The sequence below is a fragment of the Helicoverpa zea genome, chromosome 16 (assembly GCF_022581195.2).
Source record: "Helicoverpa zea isolate HzStark_Cry1AcR chromosome 16, ilHelZeax1.1, whole genome shotgun sequence".
Lineage (NCBI taxonomy): Eukaryota > Metazoa > Arthropoda > Insecta > Lepidoptera > Noctuidae > Helicoverpa > Helicoverpa zea.
In genome coordinates, this window is record NC_061467.1 from 11,007,155 (window position 1) to 11,028,461 (window position 21,307).

A 21,307-nucleotide genomic window follows, 5' to 3' on the forward strand; every position below is an offset into this window, starting at 1 on the left:
ACCGAAAGATGCGTATCTTTTGTTTTGAGTAGAAATAAATGATTGTTACCCATTAGCAGCTTGATCCCGGGTTCAACCGGGTTAGGGCGGAGTCACGGGTATTTCCAATAGAAGTTCATGGAAATAAAGTCGTTATAATTCTTAGTAACGGGCCATAGTGTTTATTTGTGCTGTCTTATTGACTTTGTTGTCAGTTACAGAGTAGAATGAACAATATCATTATCAGAATTTCTGTGTATTACAACAGTCCTCTTGGAAATTTTAATCTAGTTCACGTATAAAAATCTTCATATTTACAAAATTAATGGGAAACTTTTTTATTCAGAATACATTACATTACTTTCACTTTAAAGAACTTCGACGAAACATGAAAAAATATTCATCGCTCATTGGACTATAGAATTTACGTAATGTATAAAAAAGGCGTACTTTTTAATAAGAGTATTATTTTATTCGTCCATACTTTTAACTATCTATTTTTAGTATACAATGCTATACTATAGTCATCACAAAAAAACGCGATTCTATTTCCCACTATCAAATTCGGTCATTAAGTGCAAAGAACTTAAAGTATTACTTTTAATTGGTCAATTAAAGAGAAGTTTATGCATTTCCACTATTAACCCCTCCCCTGACACCCCCTCCTTTTTTCTCCCACCCAATAGCAATAAAACTAACGATTCTAAAGCTCTCTCAAAATGTTTACGACGCTAACATTCATGAAGTCAAAAATGATAAACAACTTTAGAATGCAATATTGGGTAAGTTTCGAGTATGAATGCGAAAAATTTTTCATGGATTTGAAGTTTTCTAATATCCCTTTAATTCAGTTTTGTAAATGTACTATTGCTAGCTTAACTCAGCGCGCCCGGATAAAAAACAAACATGTGCTTTTAGTTGATATAATTATGGGATATGTAACACTGTCCTGTAGTACCTGAGATTAGCGCGTTCACTACGTTTTATCTGGGTAACCCCTACGGGTCGCAGATGAAGCTAATGTATTTACAATATTAAAAACTTCTTCATAATATACCTAAAATATAACAAGCTATCCAATATTACTTGTCTTACTATCAAGCCCAGTTCTCGTCAGATACCAGATATGCTCCATTTATCAACTGCGTACTAATGTTCGGATACTTTCAACAGCCCCCGGCGTTGCTATCATACATTATATTAGCAGACACATATTATAAGTTATGCGTATACAATCTAAGTTCGTGTAAAGCAATTTGTTACCTTATTAAAGATGGTATGTTTGCGAAGTTGGTCGGATTGATTTGGAGAAAGGCAAAATGGTGGTTGGTGGTGGATCAAATAAACATGGAAATTAGGTTTGCTTATTACTAATCAAACACATGACAACATACTTTATATCGTCTTTTGTACTAAGTACAAATTAATGTAACCCCTATTAAAAATGAGAAATAACCGTCTTTCTGGTCAGCTGATTATAATGAAAAGTATACAGATAGTTTAGAGGATATGGAAAATAGTATTCTTGGGGTACCTTTATCATAGATAACTCTTTTCTGCGAATGCAACTGACTCAAATTAAATAAAGACAAAGTAACCAATAAACCAAACCAAAAGCAAAATTTCAATTCTGCAAGACATTTCCTCGACCCAAGAAAATCTCATTTCTCAACCTAGAAAGATCTTCATAGAAACAGATCTTTGCTAAGAATCTCTATTCAAACAGTGTTCCTCATTTATTGAGCTAAGTAAAACCTGTGCAAAGAGGTATAAGATCTCCTTAGAGTAACCGCACACTGCAAACTTTTAGTCGGACGATAGTTTGTTTGAGCTCATGAATCAGTATGAAGATGAATGGTAGTACGCACATTACAACGATCAGAAATGTAGCCGGTATCAGACCTACTGAAAACTTTGACTGAAATCAAGATTTTCTTCAACATTCTTCAAATCTTGATTCAATTGACAGCCATCGGGGCAACTGTCGCGCAACTGTTCAGTCTGCAGTTTGCAGATACTCTTAATAAGACTTTATAAGATAATTCTGGCCATGTATAGCCTGTAGCAATGTACCTAATATAAACATAATATACGTAGATAATAATAATATTAGATAATGTATATGTTATGTATTATCCTTTGTGTAAGCTATAGTTTTGTTGTTACGGGTCGCATGTTGTATTGCTAATTAGTTGCTAGTGAAAACATGGACTTGTTAACTTTGATAGGTATATGTGAAGGTTGGGTTATTATACCTATTATGTACACCTACTGTTGCTTATATTAACAGTTATAACCAATAAAATATAAAATAACCAAAGTTTGTAGATAACCAATCACCTGTAGGTATCTATGTGATTACTAACTACTCTACTAATATTTTTGAGCTGAAGAATTTGTTTGCTAGTTTACTTAGCTAGCTTCAAGGAATAGACCCCTACTAGACGATTTGAAAAAATCTTTTTATGTCATATTTCAATATTAGGTATCTAAGCCCATTTGTTGAGGAATGCTAGAGTGTGTTTTTATCCGGGTGCGCGAAATAGTCCCGGCCGGTTATATTCTGGTCATTACAGGATACTTATTGATAAAAAAAAAACATCTTACTGGCTACCCGTAAAATTGACAAAAGACAGCCTTAACGAAGAGCTAAATAACAACAAATTAAGAATATTCTACCACATCACTGTCATTCAAAATTGAGCCCAAAATTCACTACGCATAAAACAGCTTTTGCATTGTTTTGTACAAAGTTATACTTAAGTAATAAGTTATCAAGCATCGCTGTTCTAATCCCCAAAGAGGCTGCAGGGCTGAACTTTTGGCCTATCTTAATCTTAACTTGTAACTTGTGTGTAACTTCTTGCTCGCGGCCGCGAAATGCGTTTGTTCTGAATATATTGTTGGTACAATAGTAGGTTATAATGTATGGTGAGTTTAAGAAGTACACTGGATTGATTTAATATTCTTAGTAATATTTAATAATAAACTATGTATTATCTGTTCGATAACATTGGGCTATCGATGTCCAATGGAACAAGTAATCTAGAGCCTAAGTAAGGATAGGCTACTTTTGTATGGGTGCAGGCAGTAGCTACCTAGCGAAAATATGGAGAAAAGCTAGCATTACAGTTTTACCCAAAAACCTACGGCTGATGGATGACACCGAATTTATTGCTTTGTCATTGGCCTGAAATGAAATTACCCATCATCTTGTCTATGGCCCGCCAAATTAAGCATACATAACTAACCTGCCCTATCTAATCCTAAGTAATAAACCCTGTTTCCCCATTAAATCTTCACCCAAGGAAGTGTAAACCCATGGCGAACCCACATAAATCTAGATTACACAAAAAACAATTCTCCATAAACAAAAATAACGAGACCAAATAGCTTCATAAAACACTTTCGACATGGCCGTACAATCGCACAAAAAACCATTCACGAAATATGTACAATATACAGTCAGTGAGCAAAACGGTCGGCTCCTAACCTCAGTTACATACATTTTCTCTCATTTAAAAAAAGAGAAACTAAAAAAAGCTAAACTAAAAAAAAAGTAAAACTAAAAAAATCTCAATTACATTAGCTCGCGTTCCCATTACATGAAATAGGAATGAAACAGCTGAATAGCGGAGCTTTCTGAGGTTACGCTGTACAAAAGTGATTTTATTTACAAGTTAATAATTATATTTTATTTTAAAGTATCATGTTCTGGGATTTTCATTTCGTTTTATGTGTTTCATATTTCAGATAGAAATCGATCTTGCTCTCTGCTCTGGTTAGATACATTGCTAATTATGTTTATGTAGGATATGACCTATCTGAGAGAAAAGTTTTACAGAAATCTGTTCAGCACTGTCATCTGAATTGAGTTTAAAATTAAAGATGTTATGATTTTTTTAAATAACTTATATTTTACTGCAACTGTACTTTAAAATATTTTTTTAACTATCCAAACTTAAGATTCAAATATTTTAGTTGTGATAGTTAAAACGGTTATAAAAGTGGCTTTTGAAAGTTTAATTCGTATTTCAGTTTCACTTGCAGCTAGACGAAACAAGACAGCGACAGTAATAACGGGGTTTTCAAAAAATTTCATATTTTGTTTGCATATGTTATTAACACTTTTCAAATGTATTTTTACTAAACAATATAAAGTTGAGGCAATTTTGAAAGAAAAAGTGGGTGTATATTCTATGATCCGACTAATATTGCAAACGCGAAAGATCACAATATGAATTATGGTTGTTCATTTTTCGCTCAAAACCTTCATAGCTTTTGATGAAACCTATAACAGATATGATAGCAGTAATATAGGTACTTTTCTATCTTAAATTGGGAAAAAGTTAGGCAGATGAGATGATGATGATATGGAAGTGTTCCCAAAGATCGCGAGTGAAACTGCTGGCGGAAGCTAGTTTAAATTAAAAGAATGTTAATCCTAGGAAGATGGCCCGGATAGAGCGAAGTCGAGGAAGAAGATACGGACAGCGTACCCCGTCACAAGACGTGATAAACGTTAAGTAGAAGAAGAAGAATGATAATCCTAGTCTCCTGAAAACTCATAACACCCAAATATTTTACTGTCCATTAATAAAACTTTAGTTCCTGCGGAACCACAAGGTGCTGTGGGTTGATAAAATCTCGTGCGGGGTGGCAAATGTTTTTTTTTTACTGTTAAACAATTTAAGTTTCGTTAACGTTTTGCAGCGCCGTGTTTTATAACCCACAGTTAAATTAACTTGGAGTTATATTTCAACAATTGGCAGTTGATTGACGTATGTAGATAAAGTTTTAAAAATCTGTATGTATGAGGAATCGCAAGTGAACGATGAATCATAAAGTAGTTTTAAATGTACATAATATTAATGCGTATATAGTTTAGTACTCATATGTATAGAACAAATATCCTTACTACTTATATGAATGTGAAAACTCTGTCTGTATATTATGCTTTCACGCCAAAACTATTAAATCTATTAAAATCTACAGATGTTACACGGCCTAAGAAAGCACATGGGCTATTTTCTATCCTAATTATGAAAGTAGTTACCCCGAGACATGGGTGAAACTGAAAGCGGAAGCTAGTATTTACCTAACAAAAGAAAAAAACATCAAAAATAATATTTTTCTTAAATTAATCGTTACAAATTGTCAAGCACGAAAACCAACGTTCAACCAATTAATCTTAAACCAAAGATTGACACGAACAATGTTAATTTTGATTGATTATGATACAAACTTGGTACCGTTGCATAATACGGATAAACCTAACTAAATCTCACGTGATCGCTCGCTCACAGCTAACCATAATAATTATATGAAAACTGGCATCTCAGTTAAACTAACCACAACTATAACTATTAAATTACACACGCAAAATACCTATTTCGGCGGTCAGGGCTGGGTCAATATAAACCAGCACAATTTGGACCCGGTTCACCAACTGAATATTAAACCAAACAGGTCTTGTTATACCAGCCAACTTAAAAACTGAAATAAATATAATTTTAATTCACAGGAAATTGAACTTTATTATAATGGGCTGAAGAGTGTTTTGGAAGGTTCTGCAATTGTATTTATTATCGTCTGAAATTATCGAGCCTCCATTCAAGTGAAAAGGTTTATTGTTATAAGTGAGAATCGGTTTTATGAGGTAAAATTGATGTAATACTGGGATGAAATTTTCTTAAACACATAATGTACTTGTAGTTTTTCATGGTTTTCGTAAGTAACCTTAAAGTCTAAAAATGCTATGCTTTACACTTAGTTTCTTTTAATATCTTACAGTCAAGTGCCTGTCTAAGAACATAAAATCACATACCTACATATTAATTTATGCTCAAAGGCTAGGTGATAGCGGATCAATCGATCATAAGGTTAAGCAACGCTTAGTGCAGTCGGTCCGTGGATGGGTGACCATTTATCATGATGGGTTAGTACGTATTTCGGAAGACACATTTTATTTCTACCCAGTATAAACTCGTTAAATGGCAAAGTACTAAAAAAGTAAAACCCAGTAGAAGTGAAATCAAGGTTAGTCTATATTTAATCTAGATTACACCTCGCGACCACGCCTACGTTTTCAGTGGGAAAAAAATAACCCTTGAAGGGTTTCATTGCACGGAACCCGAATTGTTTCTCTATTATAACAGTCCAAGATACTTCTTATAATATTGGCATTGTATATTGAAAATGTTTTGGAGACTGCCGCGATTAAAAAAAAAAACATTTCTGTTATTAATAAGAAGCTGAAAATTTTGTTTGTTTGCTTGATCTCGCTAATCTCAGCAACAATACCGATTTAACAAATATTTTCAGTGTTTGATAGCCTATTTGTCGAGACAGGCTTACATGCCACTTTTTCCGAGTACTCAAAGGAATTTCCAGGAAACGCGAATGATAGCTAGTGCTCACATCCTGCTGGGGCTGTGACATTTTTTGAAACAGTTACCGCGGCCTTGAAATAAACTTAGGCCTCCGGGAGAAACAAGTTGGGTTTTCGTCAGTGAAGTCTAACACTCCCTCACATTAAACCCACAGCAAAAAGGGTCATTTGATGACTTAATTTCCATCTCCAAAGAAAATACATACATATCTACAGTTTTTTTTACAAATATCTTTTATTTACACAAAAACAGACACATAATTAGCTAGATTCCTAGCCTAAACCTAGGCATTGTCGGCTTCCCAGAAGTAGTGAGTGGGTGTCACGCGAATGACCCATCACTGTTCACTGTTCACTGATAACAGGTGCTTGCTAGTTTTATCTGTACGTTTAAATTTATCAGGAGGATTTAAAGTTTAGAAGGGTATAAAGGAGTTAGTGTTTTATTGTTTGTGGCTATGACCTTGATTTTGACTTTGACTTTGATATTAATATTTGGTGTATTTTTAGGTTTGAGGTTTTGTTAAGGTACTTTTGGACCTTTATGTTTAACATTATTTAGCTTGCATTTTTTATCTAACGTCAAGCAGAGTTATAAGATTGCCTGCTAAGATGCAAAATTATTTTGTTCATTTATTTAAAGTTACTGTTCATTTAAGGTGAAGCAAAAGTAACAAAAGATGACATGAGACACGTGTTGGAATTATTTACATATTTTCAATAGTCTAAAACCCAAAGGTTACAAAAACATTTAAATGTATTTACGAACCAAAAGCAAACACACTAAACCTCAATAAACTTAATTAAAAAATAATAAATACACGCTTAGTCTAATGGAATTTATGCTACGAAGTAATTGCTACGGTTCTCGTAGCGTTTGCGTAGCGCTACGCCGTAGCTGAATGCGTGAAGTGGAAGAGTATTGTCGTTACGGTTAGCCTGGGCACACACTGTCAGAGTATTTAGTCGGCCCTTGGTATGAAAAATATATCCTACTACCCTACTAATATTATAAATGTGAAAGTTTGTGAGAATGTATGGATGTATGTTTGTTATTCTTTCACGCAAAAACGGCTGGACCGATTTGGTCTAACTTTGGTATGTAGATAGGTGATACCCTGGATTAACACATAGGCTTCTTTTTATCAACACAACACGCGGGCGAAGCCGCTGGCGGAAGCTAGTATTTTTATAAAATCATGAATTCAAACAAAGATTTTAGTCGATCTGAAACCGAACAAATACCTAATCGTTGTACGTGTGTACTTCCATTCATTTTCATACTAATTTATGGGTAAAAACCAACTATCGGCCGACTAAGTGTTTGTAGTGTGCGCGCGCTCTTACGGTTACTCGGCTTGGTTACTCAAGTGTGTTACGAGTGGTTACGACTTTCAGTTAAGAGTCGAATTAAATTGTTGGAAGATATTTAAAGTCTGTTGAGGATGGGTAATATTTTTCTAAACATTGCGAAGTAATTTTTATAATTTGAAAGTATGTTTTCTTCTATAGGTATATCTGATCTTTTCTCAGTCAGACTTTCTAGGTGAGAGACAAAAAGACAAAAGATAACATTCGAATTATTGGGCAGTCGGTTGAAAAGTAGAAAGACTAATCTGTCTCATGTATTCGGATAGTGAAATATATTTATCATTATGAAAACAATGTTGTTTATCATTGAACAAATAGTAGCTATGAAAACAAGGCTACCATAATTACGAGTTCATTTTAATATCGATTTTCATGCTCTTATTGACCAACTAATTACGTAAAACTATAATCACTTTGCCAATTAAATTAATTGATCCATCATTTTAAAACTTCATCTTTATCATAGTTTACATTGTGCCATAACATATCATCATCTGCCGAGCCTTTTCCCAACTATGTTAGGGTCGGCTTCCAGTCTAACTAGATGCAGCTGAGTACCAGTATTTTACAAGGAGCGACTGACTATATGTTACACCATAACATAGTATTGTTTTAAGGCTTAATAACTAAGATTATTAACCGACTTCCCAAAAAGGAGGAGGATCTTAGTCAATTCGGATGTTTGTATTTTTTCCAATTATCACCACGGGTTGTTTCTCCGTAATGAGATAAAATAAACACGATTACTTTTATTGGTGAAATCGGCCCTTAAACATGAGGAAGATCAACTTTGTTTTCACCCTTATTCTGTTCGAATAACACTTTAATAAGAAACCCGATATCTCTGTGTATATTGAAACTCGTCTTTGGTTTCAGAGATATTAAAAATAATGAGCTTTTATAATTTCTTGAACGTTAAAATTCAAAAGAAAGTTGAAGCCATAAGAAAATGTTGTCCTATTACTCTTTAGTCCATAGAAATACCTAATTAGATAAATTGTTTTTATAAGTTTCATATTTTGAACTGAAATCAAAAACTGAATAACCCTTATCATATAAATGTATCATAAAACCTATTTACAACAGCAATCGTTGCCCAAAATTTGTTTTTAAGTAACGGCTTAAAAATATCATAATTACTTAGCAGGTCTTAAAGATTTGATTATTATGATGAGATAGAGAAACAATTTCCCTCTCATCTGTTGTTTGATTAAAACATTCAAGAACAGGTAGGTACATGTTAGTATAATCTCACATCTGACTTGTACTATCATAACTGAAATTGTAAATATTTGTATAAAGATAAGGCGTAAGTATAGCAAGCGACTTCAATTATTTGACACTAGCTGTACTCAACAGTTTCACCCACGTCTCAATAGACCTTCACTGCACAGGCATACAAAGTTGCCTAAAACCTCCTTTGATAAATGGGTTATCTAACCTTAAAATATTTTTTCAATTCGAACCTAAGAAATACTTCGTTTTTTGAGGCAAACTTAAAGAACACAAACAATATTTTCATATATGTAGATTGTCATTTTAACTGAAACACTAAAGGATTTTTTTCCAATTTGTTATGACGATATTAGCCTAAGTTAATGACTGTGTGGATTGTAATGCTTACTTACGCCAATCAATGCCAATAAATCAGCTTTAATTACGCCAGCGAACACTCGCGAACAAATGTGCGCGAACAATTTATTTAGGTTGAACAGTAACTCTTGTCAACTGTTTCGGGTCAAGTTTGTCATAAAACTACGTCCTTCAGTTGTTTTTAATTTGGCTTCTAATGACGTCACAACCATTACCAGTCCTAGGAGAATTCAGTTAGGTTAGTTATCATTTTGGGGATATTAAGGCATGTTTTTAATTAGTGAAAAGAGGTTTAGAGTTGAATACCTCGATAATAATTGAGATGAAAAGTTAATTTCGTGATCTTTTCGTAAATCATCTCGGTACTGCTACGTTAATGAACATAGGATACACCAATGCACTTTAAAACACTTGAAAATAACATATAAAGATAGGCTCGCTGTTTTATTTCTTAACTATTTTATCTGAGCACTTAGTTCTGCCCATGGTTTCACTCGCATCTCGTGGAAACTTCTACCTGTACCCTGATAAAAAGTTACTTATAGGCTATTCTAATATATAAGCCAAATATCGCAAGTTCTATCAAAATCGGATAGCTAAATCAAATGTTTGTCGTATTTCTTAAACAAAAAAATATTACAAAATAATTCAGAATCTGTACTTTAAAATTTTAGGAAAACTATTTCATAACGACATTCCTTCACTCAACTATATCAACAAACATACTGTTGCGGCTATTGCCTCACGCCTAATAAATTTAAATGCTTCGGTTGTCATCAAGCGACAACTTAATAAGAATATTTTACCAAGCGTATTTCGTACACCGTTCACCGGTCACCGCGGCCATTGTGTCATTCGTTATAATTCTCTCCGTTCACTAACTAGCTAGCTGTCATGTCTCTTGTACACACGCTCTTGAATAAATCACATATTTTTTTGTAATTGGACTTTAAATTAGCCCCAGTGTATACGCTAAATATACACTTTATACTTCAGTTGATGTTTACACACAACTCTCAAAAGTGTGCGTTATCACACACGAAGTGATAAGAACAACGATTAACTTGATACGCAAGATAAACTATATTACATCTATTGTGATAGCGATTCTTATTGTAAATGAAAGGAAACATTTTTCCGTACTTTTGGTTTTGTTTTTTTAATTATATCTGTTTGGGGTCGGCTTCACAAAGAGCGACTGCCTATCTGACCTCTTCAACCCAGTTACCCCGGCAGCCCGATACCTCCTGGTAAGACTAGTTATTCAAACGGCAGCTAGGTTCCAGCAATTTTACGTCTTTTCAAAACTCGCTATATTTATCAAGATAATCAAGCATCCACATACCGAAAGCACCTCTTTTAATCGTCATATTTAAAGAAAAACTCTGTGAGAATAGGCATTTAAGTACAATTCTGATTAGAGATTTGGAAAACTTGTAGAGGACATAAATAAGATAGTTCATGAAGTCCAACTAGGGCCTAATTTTCCTCTTACATCACAGGAATGTTATACATACATATAAGACAACAGAACTATTCTAATAAAATAGCCATCACAATATCAATGAAGTATTTACATGAATGCACTAGTTCTCTCGTGGAAAGCGAACCGTGAGCGCTTGATCGACTGAACGCCTCTAAAGGAAACTGGACAGTGTACAAAGAAAACAAATAAACGATATATCAGGTTTTACAAGTCATTTCATATAGATAAGGACTAGTTTGACCCACATTTCGTGGGAAGTACTATGGATTATAAGATAGTCTAGTCATTCTTAATACATATCTGTCACTGAATTATTGTTTCAGATTATTGCAATAATTTATACTGGTATAATAAAGCCGAAGAGTTTGTTTGAAGTTTTGAACTCGTTAATCTCAGGAACTAAACTTTCGGATTGAAAAAATCTTTCAGTATTAGATAGAACATTTATCGAGGAAAGCTTTGGTGTATTTTTACCCAGGTGCGTAAAATAAATTTCCGCGTGACGCGAGCGAAACCGTGAGAAACAGCAAGTCAGTTATATTATTAAGTTTGAATTTGTTACAATATGGTTCCAGTCTTGTTACAAATTCAAACTGGATTGCTTTATATTTCATAAAGAGAGTATCCAAAGTATTGGTTTATTTTTATTTATAACTGATCTAAATTCACTGTCCCCAGTGTAGTCTATTCCTGGGCATTTGCAAATCAATGAGAATTAGTAATGGAAGTCCTATATTGGAACATTTTTGAGTCAGCGTTTGTAGAATAAAAAAAGAATGAAAAAGCGTAATTGTTATTTAATGTTAGGAAAAATTGACATTTAAACTATAAATATTATACGCATGTTGGTATAATCACTATAAGTCATGGTAATAGCGTAAATTGCAGAAAATAACTCTGCCTGTCGCGCTTTCACGCCAAACTCACAAAAATGATTTAAATGAACTTTGATACATAGATACTCTTAAACCTGGGAAAAAACAGGATACTTTTATCCGAGTGCAGAAAGTATTTCTCTCGCGAGTGGAAACGCTTAAAACAGCAAGTGTTTTATGACATTTGTGCACACTATATGATACTTTTTTCATACAAAAGCATCTTGTAAAAGCAGGTAAAACCACTAAAATATGATGAGGTATAATTGTTCTTTAAATAACAGTATTTTCAATACAGTTCATTGACTATGTCAAGTAGTAAATCCAAAAGAACATTATCTAACACTTGAGTCGTTTGAATGTAGGTCGAGCGGCTGTTACAACAGTAACACATTTAATTCTACTTACGCGATTTCAACTAGTTTTTGCACTATTAGCTAGATGCTTTGTAGGAAGTTAATTTCATCATCTGCCTAGTCTTTTCCCAAATATTTTAATTAACTAGATTCAGTTCAATATCAGTCTTTTATATAGATTTACCAAGAAGATATTTTATGTAGCAAACATTTTCGGGAATGCTTCTGACACTCTGTCGATTTACGGTTATAAAAACCTTTACAAAATGTATAAAAACAATGTAAAACACATATAACACACGGCAAATATGTAATTGGTAAATTGTGGATTTAAAATCGAGTTTTGTCATTTTTTTTACATCAAATGCGTCTAAGATACGGAAGACGCAAAGCTAATATAAACATTAACTTTTACAACTTAACAATGTGACCACAGACAAACCAAAACTGCTAGAAGATATAAGCAATTTAAACACAATACTCCAACCTTTCATACTCCTAGCAGTATAGGAATAACAGTAAAAAGTAACGATGCGAAAATTTGGAAAACACCACGCGCAGTAAAACATACTAGATTTGGCCGTACTTACTGACATGCTATGTCCTCTATAAAGTTATGGAGTCGGTCTACATTCAGACAGTATTTGAAGCCTATTTTTCAGACTTTTAATGGGTCATTCACGTGAGGATTGGAGAAAATTATTTTGTTTATTAATTATTTTTAAAGAGTTAAGATTACCTAATGTTATCGTAGTAGTAGATAGTCTTAACTTCTTTTCTGCATAAAAAGTAAGATGATAAGTCAAAAACAATTAATCAACTGTGTTTTCTGCACCCGCAAATTGCAAATAAATGAGTGACAATAGTTAATCATAGTTTCACACATCGATTTATTCTGTAACACGGTAAATAAGCTCTTTATTATTTGCAACTTCAGGATCTGGAAAAAGCTTCGAAAACCGAATTCTTTTTACGTTATGAAAATTAAGAATGCAGGATTTATCCCACAAAGAAAATACTAAGATTCCTCTTGCATTCACTCCTTGAAATACTTACAGTACCTTTATTATTCTCAATTTAAATGTTAAAGATATTTTCATGAAAAATATTCCGAAGAAAACTAAAAGCGGCGATTTTCCTTGCAAAGTGTCCCTTAACCCGATCGACGGCTCAGAAGTTAGATTTTGTATAATATTATCTACCGAGTTTCACAGAATCTGATACTGTATTTTTATGGATACTATAAGTTTGAGATTTCATGAATGGACCTACAGAGATAGTTTTTTCGAATGAAATTAAATACATTGACTAAAAAACTGAAAAACTCACTGTTAAAATCCTAGTCCTAGTTTTAAAATGTTTGGCTACTTTTTTACATGTAAATAAATATCGCTATAGTTCGGCCATTCAGAGAATGCGTTCCTGACACGTCGCGATTGAACTGACGACGTAACTTTGCAATGGCGTTGCAGTTACGATAAAAATATTTTTGCTGGTTGTTTACCGTTTTAACAATTGAGGAGCATTAAAACAACATTATTATATCAATAATCAATGAATGTTATTACGTCGTCAGTTCAATCGCGACGTGTCAGGAACGCATTCTCTGAATGGCCGAACTATAGTTTGAGTTACAATATTTTGTACCTAAAAATGAAAGGTAAACTTTGCAAAATCTGCATGACATTCAATTTTTACCCACTTTTTAATGAGCACAAATGTCACGTCGCGTGATTGCACTACATCGCCGTTTATCTAACTCCTACATATTTTGATTTTCTTATCACACGATGCATCCGTTATAAGATTAGATAAGATAACAAACAAAAAAAACTTAACAAATTATGGATTAGGGACGGTTTTAATAATCAAGATGGATTTTTTTCCATTTACGGTAGTTTTCTAACCCATATAAGATTTGTGTTTAGAGATTGAATTTATACGTTAGTTTCATATCTATAAATTATGACCAATTTGTAATCGCAAAACAATCAGATAGGTTATAGAAATCTGTTGTAACTCAAACTCGGGGCTAAAAAACAATTGAATCCTAACTTTCAAAGGTTTGATCAAACTATGAATTGAACAAGCTAGAAAACTACTAGAGGCGATCTGAAACCGCCCTAAATCTATTTCGTTAAGCCTGAAATTGAAAAACTCGTGAGTATATAGAAAATTTGAGTTATGAGTGAAACTTATGACGTTTTTATCGAGAAAATCGATACGAATTAGAATAACTTCGAGCGATACAATAACATTACTTTTTGATAGTATAGATTTTCACAGCTGTGATACATAACTGGTTTGTTTAAAAATCGTATTTTTCATTATTAATTTGAAATAATTCAGCTTTGATATTATACTTGTCAATGTTCAGTTTTTCAGTTCTACAGGCTGTTTTTCAGTGAACCGAATCGGAATTTTCCGAAGCTTACTGAAAGAGAATTCTTAACAGTTTAACTGAAATTCATGTACAAAGTGAGAGCTAGTCGTAAACCGTCGACTTATTCATATTTAGTAAGGATATCGGTGGAGTCTAGTCGGGTTAACGTTTTCAGTCTGTTCTCGGCGCACGGTTCCATCCACTCTGACGTTTACTTTGCGTGGCACGTGGAACGCAACTGACATTAGCCACAATATCTATCCAGCACCTCCCTTATCCCCACATTACTCAATTAAGGCAGTTTTTCACACAGACAACGGCGGTAATGCCCTTATCTAGTCATCGCAAATAAGAAACCACTAAAGTACATAGAAACGTGTTAAATACGCACCAGGAACGTTGTTGTCGGTGTGGCGGCGATGTTGTTGTGTGTCTGCAGGGTTCACGTGTCCCTACCGACGGCCATAGATCCGGGGGCACGTGTTAATGTAATATTGTAAACAGAACGCATTAGCGGTGTATTGTGTGTTGACGTGGCGAGGCGCGGGCGGAGACGCGCGAGCGGTGCGCGGCGCGACGGCTCACTGGCGGCCAGCGCCGAGCGCCGAGCCGGGCCGCGCGCGCATGCGCCGGTCGATCGCCGACACTCGGTCACTGGGCCGGCATTGTCTTGTTTCGCGTTCGAAAACAAACCTTTGTCTAGGTGGGGAGAGACCGCGAGGCGCCGCCGCCACAGTCGGTAAAATTAGTTGTGTGTTTCACACCTGTTGGTTTGTTAATCACATACTTCGGTATTCTATTACTAAATCATTGCTATCCGCGGAGATGCAGCCGGATTACAGAGCGCCGCCTCTCAACTATTGAGTACAACTTTAACTAGATTAACAAGTAGGGGCGGGCGAAGTAAATTTACTTTTTAAAAGGAGAGCAGCCCTTTTACGAGAACACATATAAAGGAAGGTAGCGCACTCGTTTTGTGGAAAGTTTTATAGTCGGGAAGGTTCAATTGCCTGCGTTTGGCTCTTCACTACCCACAGCGGTATTGGAATTTAGCACTAAATGTGTTTGTATGGGAAATTGTGGACTGTCCTTTGGGTACACTTTGATTTTGGAGTCGAAACTTTACACATTACACATCAACAAAGGTGCGCAGCAATTCCCCTTTGGAAAACGAGCGAAAGACGTTGGGTTTTCTATGAAAAACTTTCAATTGCAAATGGTTTTGCGCGCAACTAATGACAAAAGCTTCAGCCCCTTTCGCCTCTGTAATAGAATATGAGTGTTATATCAGAAATCGCAAAATATGGGGGAGCTCTTCCCTTCAGTAAATAAAGATAACAACCGTAGATATACATCTGCACGTCACCATTCATTTGTACCAAGAACCAATATTCAACAAAACTAGTAAACATCAACTGCCTAGCCTTTTCCCATGTAGGAGTAGGCTATCATTGTAGCCGAATGCAGCTAAGTACCAGTGTTTTACAAGGAGCGACTGCCTATCTGACCTCCTCAACCCAGTCACCCGAGCAACCCAATACCCTCAACAACTGAAACTTGAAGACTGGTTGTCAGACTTCCTGGCTTCTGACTACCGAAGCCAAAGACGTTCAAACGACGACCAGAGATAGTAAACATGTCACTCAATAACCTAATAGCTGAAAGCATGCAAATTGTGAGGATTAACCTGCGCCTGCGTCCTTTGATGCGGTTCCAAGGACCAATTACTTGAATTAACCTAAATTACCGCTAAACGCCGGTGAAAGCGACACATCAAAGGAGCCACTAGGTTTCTGGTGTATTGATTAACTGCGAAGATTACGCAGAACTACCGACATGATTGAGGAGAATTTGATAGCTGAGAAGGTTGTCTTCGGTTGGTGATTGAAGCACTCGAATAACCACTACACCATGATTATTTGTTGATCTATTTGTTTTACTATTATTTGAGGGAACGAAACTTATTATCACTACAAGATACAAAAGGGATCATGAATAACGATTATAAAAAGATATAGCCAGCCATTTCATCCGAGTCCTGTGGTAACTCCTCGGTGCACCCGAATTAATAGTAGCCTATAGCTCTTCTTGGTAAATGAGTTTTGCGTTCAAATAAACTAAGTCTTCATCTATAGACTTAGCAGAGGTTCTTGTCTCAGGTTAAATTAAAGTTTACAGATTTTTTTAAATTTAGCTGAAATGTTTCAATTTCAGCACATTGTCAATTACTCTTACTACTTTGTGGTATAACATAAAACTGATTTATGTAACAAGGTATATAAAACAGATAAATACATCCCACATATTATAGGAAAAGCAGCCACGATATTATATTATTCAGACACCAAATTGAAACAGATAAAGATAATAATTACAGAGAAGAAAATGAAAGTTATTACCCCCAACCCATCATCAGAGCTGTTATTTCGACAAAGTTGCAACCACCAGCCCCAAGTTCGCGGTCACGTCGATATCGCGACATTTAGAACTTTGTCGCAGTAGCACGTGTAGCTGAAACTTTCATTATGATCGCTGGTGACGTACGATGTAAGGACAGTTTTATGGTTTTCATATAAAACTTGAGCTTAAGATTGGTTACTTTGTGTGAAGGAGGATAAAGAACATTGTCACTTTTGCTTGAGTGGTTCGACTGTCTGGCTTACTGAGTAAGAGACCGGTTTGGTGCCTATTCCAAATAAATGATCAGTGTTTTTATGCAACTTGTACCTACTGAATATTAATTGGTTGATGCATTCAGAAGCCTCTTAACAAAATAGGTACATTTATTATTATAAATGGTTAGCAAGTTTGCTCACTCTTTCAGGACAAACTGGTCTGATGGATGATGGAACATCTCTAAAAACCTAAACGGAAAGCTAAAACACATACGTCACAGTACCTAAAAGCAGCTTATTGATATTAACATAAATTATATAAAGTATAACTTTACCTAGTCAAATCTTAAGCTATTTCAGCACCATAACATAAGACTTTAATCAAGACCCACTTACCTCCATTCAATTTAAATCAACTAGACATTTCATACCTAAGCTTTAGAACCCAACTTGTCATTCCTATGATTAATGAAACACATAGAAAATCTAGCTTTTGCCTAGATTACAGCCTAGGTAATTGCCATTCAGACGCTTGCCATTGGCAAATTATTCTAGCCTTAGAATTAAGTGACTAATCGCCTTACGGTTACAATTCTAAGATGACGTAACGTCTTTTCTTGAAGTAGTGTTACTGAATATCGTAATTTCAGAGGCATTGTGTATGTTATGAAATACTATGTGTTGCCTGCAGTTTTACTAGCTTCTAAAGTGTAAGTATGTATCTATATAATTCATGCTCTACAAAATAGGTCACTAAAATGTTCTAAAGCAAAAAAATCTCTTCCTTGTGCACTAAATAATATGCCCTTATATTTCTTAATCGAACACAAGTTTTAATAACTGTAACCATCCGATTTTGTCGTTCACTAGCTTCCGCCCCTGGTTTCAACAGCATCCCGGAGAAACTGCTGACATAGTCTGGATAAAAAGTCCATCTCCAACCTATCTATGTGCCTTTTATCTCAATCGGTTCATCAGTCTGACCGTGATTAGGTACATAAGACACAGACTTTCGCATTTATAACGTTACTAAAGAGGATAAATTAATTACGAGTAGCAAGAAGGAAACTTGAAACATAGATTAGACTTACCTAACTTAGAAGTTTTGCTTTTATCTATACTACAACTTGCACTATTTAATAAGTATGGTTACATTTATTTTAATACGAAAACCAAACCAGTCCACTATCGTTATCCGATTAAATTAAAATCGATTCTCTTTTTAGTCGATTCATCAATCAAACAAAAGTGTCTTAACCAGCATTTCCACCGTCTTCAAGTCTTCAATAAAAGCAGTATGGAAGTGCATCGGACGTGCGGGGCGCATTCGAGTGCAAATAAGTCAATGAGAGCGGCGAAGAGCCCTTAACAGGTGTTCGATCATCGATTTCAGTTTGGTTAGGCGATTCTAGTGGTGGGATTGTGTCGATAGTTTTGGTTATTAGTTGTTAGTTGGTCCAGTTTATGTCGAGAAGCATATATTATATAATTCCTCAACATCTTTAATTATCGCCTTATACCTAATATTCTAAATGCAAGTTGGTGAGTATGTTTGTAGTTTTGTTATGAAAAAATTACGGATATCGATGATAGTGCTTATTTGTTTTTATTTAATGAGTTTGCCATATTTGACTAATTTAGGTAGGTAAGTTTTAGTTCACTGTCTACTTCATGTTTTCAGTAGATATTAACTTTGAACTGATTTAATGAATGCTTAGTAGTTTATGTAAAGGCGTTCACTCTGTTCTTCTATTAATTTCGTGTTCATACAACTGCGTACAAAACTTCAGATATCAGATCATATTACAAGTTTCATATCTTTTCACCCTCCAACACATTTAAGGGTAAAAACGTAAAGAAAGTTTTATAAAAATGATAACATAATCTTTTCGCTTTAACTTTTGGGAAACTTTTCATCTATAATGATAAAGTGATGAGCAGACTTTTATAATTTTTATTTTTAACTTTATAGTGACAGTTGTCATCTTACTTTTATCTTGTTTAATGATAAAATAAAGATTAATTTTATTTATGGTTTCTTTTGACATATAAAAGTGGTAAAAAACCTAGTACATACACATGAAATGAAAAAATCATAATAGGTAATACAGTGATAAAGATCTTCCTTATGTACCTACTTTCGTATGTAGTCCCCTATAATATACTCCCTTATATACTGCTTCTATTTACTCCCCTATATACTCCCTTATGTATTGCTTCTATTTACTCCCCTATATACTCCCTTATGTACTGCTTCTATGTACTCCCTTATACACTCCCTTATGTACTGCTTCTGTTTACTCCCCTATGTGCTCACTTTCACTTAGATCAGAGAGAATAAGTCGGGAGAGACAAGATAAGAAACCAAAGCCAAAATGCTTAACTGAATAAAACCTTACGCGGTGTCCTGCGTGAGCGACGAACGCGACGCGACGCGACGCAACACGACGCGACGTAATGCGACGCGATGCTATACGCGACAGATGTCCTACGTGATTTTGGTCATTACTTCTCAAATCATGGAGAAGTTGTGTTACAATTTTGCTTGAAAGTTCATATTTAAAGTACAGACAGCAACAATCTTCCAACTTGTTTGTACTAATAAACGATTTCTTTAATATTTATGTTTTTTTTGTCCCACAACAATCAACGCTTCTGAATAGTTCGCGGTGTCGCGTCTGGTCGCCCTCAAAACAAGTACGCGTTACGTCGCGTCTCGCCGCAGACTGTCACATAGGCCGCATGTAGGGAATTCCTTTGAGTTGATCGCGTTCGTCGCGTTCGCAGCGTCGCGTCGCGTCGCGTTCGTCGCTCACGCAGGACACCGCGTTACATCAAACTTCAGAGGGATGGCGGCTGTAATGAAGGCTACACCTAGTTCTTACCAAAGATGTGAAGATAAAACTAAGTTTATAAAAAATTGCTTATTAATTTCATGTTTGCCCAAATAAAGTAAAAAAAAACTTACATGTACTTAGATCATTTTATCGATATAACCGTGTGACATCCCTAGCACTCGAAGCGAAGACGCCAGCGTCAGCCTGCCGATGTCGATGGACTCGTACCGAAGATTAAAACAGATCCTATTATTGTGGAGATTGCAACATCATGCTACATCGAATTGCATATTATTTTTAGGGTTCCGTGTGTCTTCGTGGATTTACCTACTTACAATAAGGTTTTTTCTTTATATTTAAATTGGTAACCTAAAGTCGTCTTTGATGGGCAAACATGTACGCAAAACTGTAATTATTTACCTACACTTGATCTCCTCGTCAAAAATATTAATGACACTTCACGCTGTCTGTAGGAATATTCAACTTCGATTGAACCTAAATGACAGCAAATTATTGATAAAAGCAAAATTGGCTCCTAATTATCTAAAACACCATCTCGAATCAATGTAAACACATCTTGATTAAAACAAACAAAGCCTTGAAAAAAATCTGTTACGAAAATGCTCTCAATCTTCACCCGCTCTTCAAGCTTCCCCGATGAATATAAACAAAATCATTATCCAGGATTTACATAAACTACATATACCTACAGAACCTTCGGCTGTATTTACAATTCAGTGAGATATCAAATCTTAAGATTTCCTCCGGCTTTTTTGTCTATACCTACTCAGTCATCTCAAATCTTCCATTGCATTGGCGGGCGATTTCAGATTTGTTTGCAAAAACGAAAATGATTTTATATTTTCATTTTCCTACTTCATTACTTTGATTTGAAATTGCTAGTGGAATATTTGAACGGCTTATAGAATAAGCTTTTTTAGATAGATTCGCTTTTTTGATTTGATGGAGTTACGAGGTCGGATTTTATACGAATTTACCTAACTACTTTTATTATTTAGTACTATGTAGGTTTAGTTACCTCTGGAGATAACACGTAGTTTTGGCTAAGTTAAGACTAATTTACCATGAAAATTCAGTAGTAGATAAAGATATAACTTTCTGTTCAAAAACAGGGGCCCGATTCTCCTAAGTTAATAATGTCAAAATTGAATAGAAATCTAATCGCAATAGCAGTTTTAACCATATTGGGAATTCTGCTACTAATAAAAGACCAATCGTATTCGATTGACATTTGATTGGCGTACGATTGGTCTGCTATTTTGGTAATTTTGGTCTATACGGTAGTTTGCTGTACAATCATTTTGCAATCGTAAATCATTTGCAGACAAAATGATTCATTATTGAATGACAGAAAAGGATAAAAATGTTTATTTCAAAGAAAAAATAGCGGAATGCCACAT

The 21,307-nt window shown here is 34.9% G+C and overlaps 1 protein-coding gene across 2 annotated transcripts in view; it reads right to left on the reverse strand.

Annotated features, from left to right (window-relative positions):
* The window catches only part of LOC124637405 (calmodulin-binding transcription activator 1), a 202,361-nt gene extending 187,324 nt beyond the window's left edge, over nucleotides 1-15,037 (reverse strand). For both annotated transcript variants that reach the window (XM_047173840.1, XM_047173839.1), the window contains exon 1: nucleotides 14,826-15,037. The gene's annotated coding sequence lies outside the window, so the exon portion shown is untranslated. The remainder of the gene's footprint in view (nucleotides 1-14,825) is intronic.
* Nucleotides 15,038-21,307: the final 6,270 nt, after the last annotated feature.